Source organism: Muscardinus avellanarius (assembly GCF_963383645.1).
Source record: "Muscardinus avellanarius genome assembly, chromosome: 16".
Classification (NCBI taxonomy): domain Eukaryota; kingdom Metazoa; phylum Chordata; class Mammalia; order Rodentia; family Gliridae; genus Muscardinus; species Muscardinus avellanarius.
The window spans coordinates 50,237,101-50,247,922 of NC_137802.1; positions in this window are offsets into that span (position 1 = coordinate 50,237,101).

Below are 10,822 nucleotides of genomic sequence, written 5' to 3' on the forward strand. Positions count from 1 at the left end.
AGAAAAAAAAAAACCAAAAAAAAAAAAACCGCGGATTCTTGTCCTAAGCTAAGAATAAATATGCATAGCTTGGACAGTTGCTGAAGATTTAAAGAAATTTATTAAAAAGATAGAAATACAGGAGATAGTTACAGCCCTGTACCTGAGAGTGGTACAAGGGGGCAATTCGACTGAATATATACAAAGAACTCCAGTATACTGAGTGTTTTTATCCAGACCAATTCCCCGGCAGGTCTTTGATCTGTAGATAAGCTGCCCTATCTCTAGCCCAGTTTTCTGCTATCTCCAGCCAGATTTGGGGCCCTGTCTTCCTGACACAGACCTCTTCACCTTTGTTCTATCCCCAAGATGTGTTAAATTTCTTCCCATCCCTCAGGCCATTTGTCTCTCTTCAGAAATGTAAAGAAACCTCTTCCCTGGCTCCCGCTTTCTTTCCTTCTCTTTAGAAATGTAAATTACAAGTCCCTCCTTCCTGCCAGTCCTAGCTTTCTCTAGTAAAAATGATATATTTTCAAAATTGGAAATCTTTCCCAATACTGGTACATTAATACATTTTAAAACCTCCTCCCAATACTAGTACAATCTATTCTCTCAAAATACACAAAAGCAAATCCTCGCGATCGCCCCGTTCACTGGTCCTAAACTACGGTGATGCCACTCACTGGCCTGTTATCGAGAAAACACTTAATAAAGATCTCTTTTTGTGCTGTGGTGGCGCACACTTGTAACCCCAGCATTTGGGAGGCTGAGACAGGAGGATCACAGTTCGCAGACAGCCTCAGCTACTTACTGAATGTGCAACTTAGTGGAAACTTGTTTCAAAATAAATAACTAAAAAATAGGGCTGGGGGTATACTCGGAGATAGAACGCCCCTGGGTTTCATCTTTTGGGTTGGATTCGCCAGCTGTGCTCAGGTGCTCTCAAAAAAGAGCTCCCCACCTTCCAGTAGGGTAAAGATATTTCCAGGGCACATCCGTGCAAAGTTTTTCATTCATGGGGGCATTTGCCCACGGGACTGTGGTCATTTATACAGACATCTCCTCTGCCAGACAAAAGGCAGGGACCATGTCCTGCTGGATCTTATGTTATTGTTGCCAAGCAGGACCCTTGGCATAGAAAAGGTGCTCAGTAGTAGTTCTTGAATGAATAAGAGTCAGAAGTGTGATTCACAGCCCACAAAAAATGTGTAAGTCACCAGGTTTCATTTCCAGCCTGGGTTGCAGACTGTGACCCGTGGTTCTGTTTCAGGGGCTTTGGGGGATCTGACTCAACTCTCTCCCATACCCGCCTCCACTTCAACCATAAAATAATGAAGGTCGAACAACTCAGGATTCCCATCCGACCCCCTAGCTGCAGCTGTAGGTCCACCTCTATTTAGTAAGGTGTCCCAGTTTGCCTAGGACTTGCCCAGTTTTAGCAGTGAGCAGCCCCTCACTCCAGGGCAATGGAGCCAGAGTTTTGCCCTATTGCCTGTATCCAGTTCTTCTCAAGCTCCTGTAGAGGGCGCAGGAGGCAAAGCAGATGCGGCTTGAGCGCTCCCAGGCCGTAGCTCATCAGCCAGAGGCAGTCAGATTTGGATTCTGTTTCAGCCATCAGGAACAACTGTCAGGGTACCGAGGAGCGGTCAGAGAGGATCAATGACACAGCCCTCTCATTTCTTGATCTGGAGAAGCAAACTGCGTATAAATAAACCGTGGTTAATTCTAGGTGACTGAGCCTTCTCTACCCAGATGGTAAGACTCTTCAGGTAACCAAGAACGACATAGGCAAGAACAGAAAAAAATCGGTTTGATTTTGCAGGGGAGTAAATTTGCCTTTTTGCTTCTACCTTTCCAGGTTCTTAGTTGAATTAAAAAGAAAAAAAATTATACACATTTCTCTTAAGTTTTACATGACAAAGAAGCCTTATAAAGAAATGAAGTCCCCGAGAAACAGTTAAATCTGGAGCCATGGTTGTTTGATGAAGAGGGTGCGAGCTGAGTGGAGGAAGGTGGGATTTAGCAGCGCCCTTGTGAACGCTCTAAGTTCTCCCCACCATTGCATTCTTGGGTCTTCAGGGATAAGTATGTTTCTTCCCTGTGGGTACAGGGAGGCCACCTCTCAGACAAGGGTTTTATGACCTACTGCAAAAGAAATTCAGCTCTTCCTGTAGGTACTATTAAATTTCTTTCACTTATGCCTGGTGTGGTGGAGCGTGCCTGTAATCCCAGTACTTGGGAGGCTGAGACAGGAGGATCATAGGTCCAAGGCCAGCCTCAGGAATTTAATGATTGTTTAAAAAATATATGTACACACACACACACACACACACACACACACACACACACATTTTCTTCTACTTAAAAAGTTCAACCAAGCCGGGCGTGGTGGCGCACGCTTGTAATCCCCGCGCTTGGGAGGCAGAGACAGGAGGATCGCGCAGGTTCGAAGCCAGCCGCGCGCGCTGGCTTAGGAGACCCTGTTTCCAAATAAAAATGTAAACATAGGTCTGGGAGTGTAGCCCAGAGGTGGAAGGGCTTCCAGGAACCCCAGTACCACCAAAAAAAAAAAAAAGTTCAACCATGTTTTGGGAATAATGTATCCTGAGCTCCATCAACTTTTTTCAAGTGTGTCTATGAACCATCCATTAATCTCAAGTTTTAGACCCTACCTATCTCGCTGGGAAGATGGAGTGGGAAGATAAACGTTACTTTCAAAGTGAGTGTGGTGAAGCCAGGCATGGTGGCGCACGCTTGTAATCCCAGCATTTGGGAGGCTGAGACGGGAAGATCTGGGTTTGCGGCCAGCCTCAGCTACTCAGTGAGGCCCTTTGCAACTCAATGAGACCCTGTTTCAAAATAAAGAATAAAAAATTAGTGCTGGGGGTGTAGCTCAGAGGTAGAATACCCCTGGGTTCCAACCCTAGTACCACAAAACCAACCAACCAAACAAACAAAAAACAAAGTGGGTGGGGAGAATGAAAAAGGAAATCTTGCTAGAATTGTAGGAAGACAGGAGACCATGCAGACTGGACTTTGGGCATTAGCCTGGCTGAACCTAACAGCAAGTCAGCTATCAGCTATTTAGTAAGGTGACCAATTAGCGCCCTGCTGTTTCTCGCTCAGCAGGCCTGCAAAGTGCTTTGAACACAGTTGGCTCTGGGGCCAGCCCTTCTACTTGTTCATTCTTTGTTGTTAAACGATGTATTTCAGGCAGTGATTGCAGTTCAGTAGGTATGCTGTGAGAACTGTCCTGTCAAGAGCGCCTGGCTGAAAACACCCGCAAAACGATTTAGAAACAGAGCTGCTGTTTACTGCTTGGAAGGGCATGAACGTGGTTATTTTCAACTGCACCAATATTTAGTAAATGACTATTAGGATAACAGTCTTTCTTTCTTTCTTTCTTTCTTTCTTTCTTTCTTTCTTTCTTTCTTTCTTTCTTTCTTTCTTCTCTTTCTTTTTTCTTCTTTTTTCTTTTTTTTTTGCGGTGCTGAGGATGGAACCCAGGGGTATTCTACCTCTGAGCTACACCCCCAGCCCTATTTTTTCTTTCTTATTTTGAAACAGGGTCTCACTGAGTTGCAGAGGGCCTCACTAAGTAGCTGAGGCTGTCCATTAACCGAGATCTTCCTGTCTCAGCCACCCAAATGCTGGGATTATAAACGTGCGCCACCATGCCTGGCTCCAGTTTTATTGTTCTATAAAGAGAAGTCATTTGGTTCTAAACCCTTACCATGTGTGTATGTGTATGTGTGTGTGTTTTACTGAGGATTGTACCCAGGAACACACTACCACTGAGTTACATCCCCACCCCTTTTTATTTTTTAATTTGAGACAGTCTCACTAAATTGCTAAGGCTGGCTTCAAACTTGTGATCTGCCTGCCTCAGCCTTCTGAGTTGCTGGGATCACAGGCATGTGTCATTGCACCCAGCTCTTTCACCCTCTTAAAAAATCATTTTAGCCGGGCATGGTGGCGCACGCTTGTAATCCCCGCGCTTGGGAGGCAGAGACAGGAGGATCGCGCAGGTTCGAAGCCAGCCGCGCGTGCTGGCTTAGGAGACCCTGTTTCCAAATAAAAATGTAAAAATAGGTCTGGGAGTGTAGCCCGGAGGTAGAAGGGCTTCCAGGAACCCCAGTACCACCACAAAAACAACAACAACAAAAAACATTTTAAACTGGACATGGTGGTGCATGCCTGTGATTTTGGGAGGCTGAGACAGAAAGGACTGTGAGTTTGAGGATAGCCTCAGCAATTTAGCGGGACTGTCAGCAACCTAGTAAACGTGTTTCAAAACAGAAAATAAAATAGATCTGGGGGTGTAACTGGTTAGAATGCCCCAGGCTCAATCCCCAGTACCACAGGGGAAAAAATTCATTATAGAACCAAATAAGTTACGGAAAAGTGCTGGTGCTTTTTAAGAGCTGCAGAAGAGGGAAAGACCGCTTGGCTATTGCTTTGAGTTTGTATCTCACAGGTGAGAACCTGTCACCCAGAACTGGAGCAGACAGACCTGGGTGGGAATCCCATCTCCACCATAAATTAACTGCGTTGTCTTGAACAAGTTACCTAGCCTCCCTGAACCTCAGTTTCTCCCTCTGCAAAATGGGGAGGATATTCATAGTGCCCCCTTCTGAAGCTGTGGGTTGGGTTAAAGGAGATGTGTGGAAAGCATTTAAGCCAGAGCCTGGTACCCGGAGGGGTTTAACAACAAGTTGTTGATGGATTGAGTCTCTTCATTTTTAAATTTTAACTCCAAACTGGCCGGGCGTGGTGGCGCACGCTTGTAATCCCCACGCTTGGGAGGCAGAGACAGGAGGATCACGCAGGTTCGAAGCCAGCCGAGCGCGCTGGCTTAGGAGACCATGTTTCCAAATAAAAATGTAAAAATAGGTCTGGGAGTGTAGCCCGGAGGTAGAAGGGCTTCTAGGAACCCCAGTACCACCAAAAAATAAAATAAAAAAACCCCAAAAAACTCCAAACTGACTGCCTATTTTGTTAATCCAGTACTGATTCAACAGGAACTACGTTGCAATCGATTACGTGTGGCTTTTGTTAGTGGCACTTACAAGCACCCGGTGAGTAAGAGGCTTCCTCTGTTTCCCCCAGTGACCCTATTTTAGATGATCATCCCCATCGACCATAATTTCAACGATACCAGGTTAGACGCATTGGATGGTTTTACGTTTATGCTGACATCGTTTTCTTTTTAAACAAATCAAGAAGTGGAAGAAGCAAATTCAAAGAAAGCTGTTAAGTGATAATAGCATGGGTGGTACCTAGAAATGGTAAAATCTGTGCTTGGTGGCATGCAAATGACTGAGCTTTGAGAAGCACCGGATTAGTGAAATCGAACCCGCTCCATTCTCATTTCATGGAGTTTGACTCTGTAATACTGTTATACAATTTTTGTGTGTGTCGTGTGTGACCTTGAGATTATCATAGAACAAACCTTTTAGTGTAGACAGATGGTTTCAGAGGTCGGGAGGTGGGGTGCCCTAATTGAGTGCAGTATGGTGGGGAGGAACTCTGAATTTCCCATATTAGAAGAAACGGTGCTAGTTCTAGTGATCTAGGCCGCGGAAATAAAAATGGTATCATCCTCCTTTAGCCTCAGCATACCAAGAAGAGCGACAGAGGAGGAGAGACCACAGGACCAGGAGAATGGAGACCACGTCTCCCGAGAAGATCGTAAGGGGCACTTGCCTTAAGATAGTTCAAGATCTCTTATTTGAACGAGTACTACATTTATTCTATTTGACTTAAAGGTATGTGAGTCAGAGGCTAAAATTATAGGAAGATGATTTTAGACAAATGAAACAGTTCTACTTAACTAAGGAAGAAATGAGCTGTCTTAAGAGATGATGGGCTCCCCAACACTAGGGGTATTTATTTAAGTAGAGCAAGATGTTCTAGGGGACCTGGGGACCATGTGTCCGCTCCTCCTGAGTCCCAAGGAGTCTAAACAGCCTTTCTCGTCTTCAACAGAGGGAGCCATTATCTGCCGTTACTGTGTTTTGTGTAATGAATCCCCCTACCCTCCATATAACTTTTTTTTTTTTTGGTGGTACTAGGGGTGGAACCCAGAGGCTTTCTACCTCCGGGCTATACTCCCAGACCTTTTTTAATATTTTATTTGGAAACAGGGTCTCACTAAGTTGCTGAGAGCCTCACTAAGTAGCTGAGGCTGGCTTCGAACCTGTGCGATCCTCTGTCTCAGCCTCCCAAGTGCTGGGATTACAAGCGTGCGCCACCACGCCTGGCTCCATATAACATTTTACTTCTGAATCTGTGCAAAAACAAACACAACAACAAAATATTTTGGTGCTAAATGAGACAAACATAAATTGGCTAGTTTAACTATATGTTTACCTATATATATATATATATTTTTTTTTTTTTGAGGGGGGGGTGGGTCTGGGAATGGAACCCATGGGCATTCGACCTCTAAGCTACACCCCCTGCCCTGTTTTTTGTTCTTTAGTTTGAAACAGGGTCTCACTGAGTTACAGAGGGCCTAAGTAGCTGAGGCTGTCCCTGAACCGCGATCCTCCCATCTCAGCCTCCCAAATGCTAGGATTACAAATGTGTGCCACCACGCCCGGCCTTACCATGATATATTTTTAAACTAGGCTATTAAATACTCTATAGTTTGAGACTTGCATTTTAATCAGGGTTTTGGTTAACAATATAAAGTAAAACTATTAAAGAAGCATAGGTCGGCCAGGTAAATTATAAGTTCTGTAATTTCCCACTCAGAAAGCTACCAGTCAAGACTATACTTGAAATATAAAATGCAGAATTGTTATTAAACGGAACCAGGTGAAATTGTCATTTTGTGGGGGAGAATCTACAATTGTGGCTTCATATGGTTAAAGCTAATAGCAAGTCATTTATAAGCGGTTTTATGACTATTAATATACTTGGACATCTTTTTCTACTAAACTCAGTGTTTTCCTTATCCTACTGATCAAAGAAACATTATCACAGTGGGCCAAATTACAATTCAATAAGGTTTCTTGTAAAAAAAGAAAAGACTCCAAGTTCAGTTTGGCTTGTTATTGCATAGTGTATTTTCACTTGCAAAGATGTTAAGCCCTCTACTGTGTAAATCATTAAGAAGTCAAATGTAGCTGTTCTGGCGAGGTTTTCCCAGTGGTGAAGAAACAAGATAAAATTTACCCATGAGCTGAAACCAGGTGGGGAGACTGTGTATGTAGTGCTTGTGGGTAAAGGGAACGCCTTCTGAAATGAGGACTAAATGAGGTATAATCCCAGCCTCATTGGCTTGTTCACATGAAAAGCTGAGACTTCCGTGTAACTGCAGGCAGCAGGAGGCTCATTCTGTCAGCGCCAACTGTCTAACATCCCAAACTAGTATCTAATTTGAAATCAGGTATTGTGATGCGTCCAGCATGGTTCCTATTGCTCAGAATTACTTTTTCTATTCTGGGTCTTTTATTCTTTCATGTGAATTTTAGAACTTTTTCCCTACCTCTGTGAATAATGACATTGGTGTTTTAATAAGGATTTCATTGAATCCATAGGTCACTTTTGGTAGTATGGCCATTTTGATATATATATATATATATATATATATATATATATATATATATATATATATATATATATTTTTTTTTGCCTATCTGTGAACGTAAGAGGTCATTTTCTAAGGTCTTCAATTTCTTCCTTCAGTGTTTTGTAATTTTTATTGTAGAGTTTTTTTTAAAACTTCCTTGATTAGATTTATTCCTAAGTATTTTATTTTCTTGGGGGGGATTGTGAATGAAATTGTTTTCTAGATTTCTTTTTCAGTGGATTCATAGTTGATGATATATGGAAAAACTATTAACTTTTGTAAGTTTATTTTGTACCTACTTTGCTAAGTTTATCAACTCTAGAAGTCTTCTGGTTGTATTTTTTTTTATCATCTAAGTACAGACAGAATTGTGTGATCTGCAAACAGAAATAATTTCACTACTTATCTCCTTGTTTGTATCCCTTTGATTTCCTTCTCCTGCCTTATTGCTCTTGGTAAAATTTCAAGTACCATGTTGGATAGAAGTGGTGATAGTGAGCATTTTGTCTTGTTCCTGATTTTAGAGGAAATACTTTGGTTTACACCATTCAGTTATACTCAAAGATATGATAACAAACAGAGTGGCAGTGGTACAAAAACAGACATATAGATCAATGGAACAGAAGATACAAAGACAAATCCTCACATTTATAGCCAACTGATTTTTTACAAAGGGGCCAAAAAATCATATGCTGGAAAAAGATGGCCTTTTCAACAAATCATGCTGGGAAAACTTGTTATCTATATAGACAAGAATGGAATCATATCCTATTTCTCATCCTGCACCAAAGCAAATTCAAGATATCAAAGATCTAGGAACCAGACCAGAAACTTTGCAATTATTAGAAGAAAATGTAGGACCTACTCTCCAAACATATAGGCACTGGTAGAGACTTTCTCAAGTAATAAGACTCCCAAAACTGAGGAAATAAAACCAAGAAGCAAAAAATGGGATAGCATTTAACTAAAAAACTTCTATGCAGTAACAGAAACAACCAAGAGTCTACAGAAAAGACAGCCTACAGAATGAGAGAAAATCTTTGCCAGGTACCTATCTGATAGAGGACTAATATCAAGAATATATAAAAAAAACTAAAAAAAAAAAAAAACAACTGGATACCAAAGAAAACCAAATTGGGCAATTGAGCCAGGCGTGGTGGCACACACCTGTGATCCCAGTACTTGGGAGGCTGAGACAGGGAGACCACAGATTCAAAGCCAGCCTCAGTACCTCAGCGATTCAGTGAGGCTCACATCAACTTAGCGAGACCTTGTTTAAAAAAAGAAAGAAATACAACCAGCCAATAAATATATGAAAAACGTTCAACATCATTAACATTAGGAAAACACAAATGCAAATCAAAATAACAGAGTCCATCAATCTCATTAGAATGGCAGCTGTCAAGAAAATGAACAATAATTAATGCTGGAGATGATGTGGGGAGACAGGAATTCTTACACATTATTGGTGGAATTATGAATTAGTACAACTCTCTGGGGATCAATATGAGGTTCCTCAAAAGAGTAGGATTGGAACCACCATATGACTCAGCTTTACCACTCCTGGCTATTTTTCCAAAGGAATTAAAGTTAAAATACTATAGTGACAGATGTTTATAGCAGCACAACATCTAAACGCCACATTATGGAAACGACTTATGTGTCTGTCAACACGTGAATGGATAACAAAAGAATTCTACTCAGCCGTAAAGAAGAACAATATTGTTAACAGGAAAATGGACGGAAATAGAGAATATTATGTTAAATGAGATCAGCCAGTCTCAGAAAGTCAGGGGTCGTATGTTTTCTTTTATATGTGGAAACTAGAGGGAAAACAGGAAACATAAGGGATCTTGAATACATGTGAAGAGACACCGGTAGACTAGTGAAAGGGGATTGGTGGTGGGAAGATAAAAGGAGGATTGCAGAAGAGACAGTTCAATACTTGAGCTCTACTGGCAGTATTACTAGCCGGGCGTGGTGGCGCACGCTTGTAATCCCAGCATTTGGGAGGCTGAGACCGGAGGATCGCAGTTCGCAGACAGCCTCAGCTACTTAGTGAGGCCCTCTGCAACTCAGTGAGATCCGGTTTCAAAATAAAGAATAAAAAATAGGGCAGGGGGTGTAGCTTGGAGGTCAAATGCCCCTGGGTTCCATCCCCAGACCCGCAAAAAAAAAAAAAAAAAAAAAAAAAGACATTACTACCAGTTTCAGTAGCAGTAGCATGTACAGGAAGGGAGGAGGGGGAAGCAGGATGGAATGTAGAGGAAGCTGGGTGCATGTGTTTGTAGCATATTAAGCCTTCCGATGATGTATAATTGCAATGCACAAATAAAAATATAAAAACCACAAAAAACAAAGTAGCATCTTAAAACTAAAAATATGGACATAGGAAAATATCAACAGATATACATGATGATCTAAGATTCCCCTTTCTAATAGTAAATCTATTTTTCACATGACATTCACATTACCATGTTAAAATGAGACTGCTCTTACTTCTCCCCAAATCTCTTAGAGATCTATACAGAATATAGTCATTTGCTGCTGAACTATAGGAAACATTCTGAAAAATGTAGCTAGTTGATTTTGTCATTGTGCAAATGTTACAGTGTACTTACACAAACTTAGATGGTGTAGCCTACCACACATCTAGGCTGTGGCCCATTGCTCCAAAGCTATAACCCCTGTGGTATTAAATACTGTACCAGCATTAAATACTGTAGGCAATTATATGGTAAGAAATTGTATATCTAAACATAGAAGAGGTACAGTAAAAATGATTAGTGGTGGACATTTTCCTTCATTATAATAAGACCACTGTCCTGTATGTGGTCCTTGGTTATCAGAGAAATATGTTTATGTAGTACTTGACTGTACATGTACTGTAGGAAAGTCATTTAGAGACATACTTGTTGATAGAGGGGAAGTTACACAATTTGAAATTCCTGTAAGAAAACTGAGGGATTATGGAGGATTCCCTTTTCCAATTGTTAAAAGTAAAATTTAAGACCTCAAGCTTTATGCATCCATACTTGAAAGCAAGTGAGGTAAAACTCATGGCTATTTGAAGCAGTAAAGGCACAGAGGAAGTAAAGTCTGTTTCATAGTTGAAACAGGCTGAGTTCAAGCTACTTGCTTAATGCCTGCGGGGATGTGGGGAAGGGGTTAAAACCCCTATTATATCCTCCATAAGAAACATCACTCTGCTTTATCACAGAACATTGGCATCTACCCCCGACGTTAAAAGCTGTTAAATCTCAT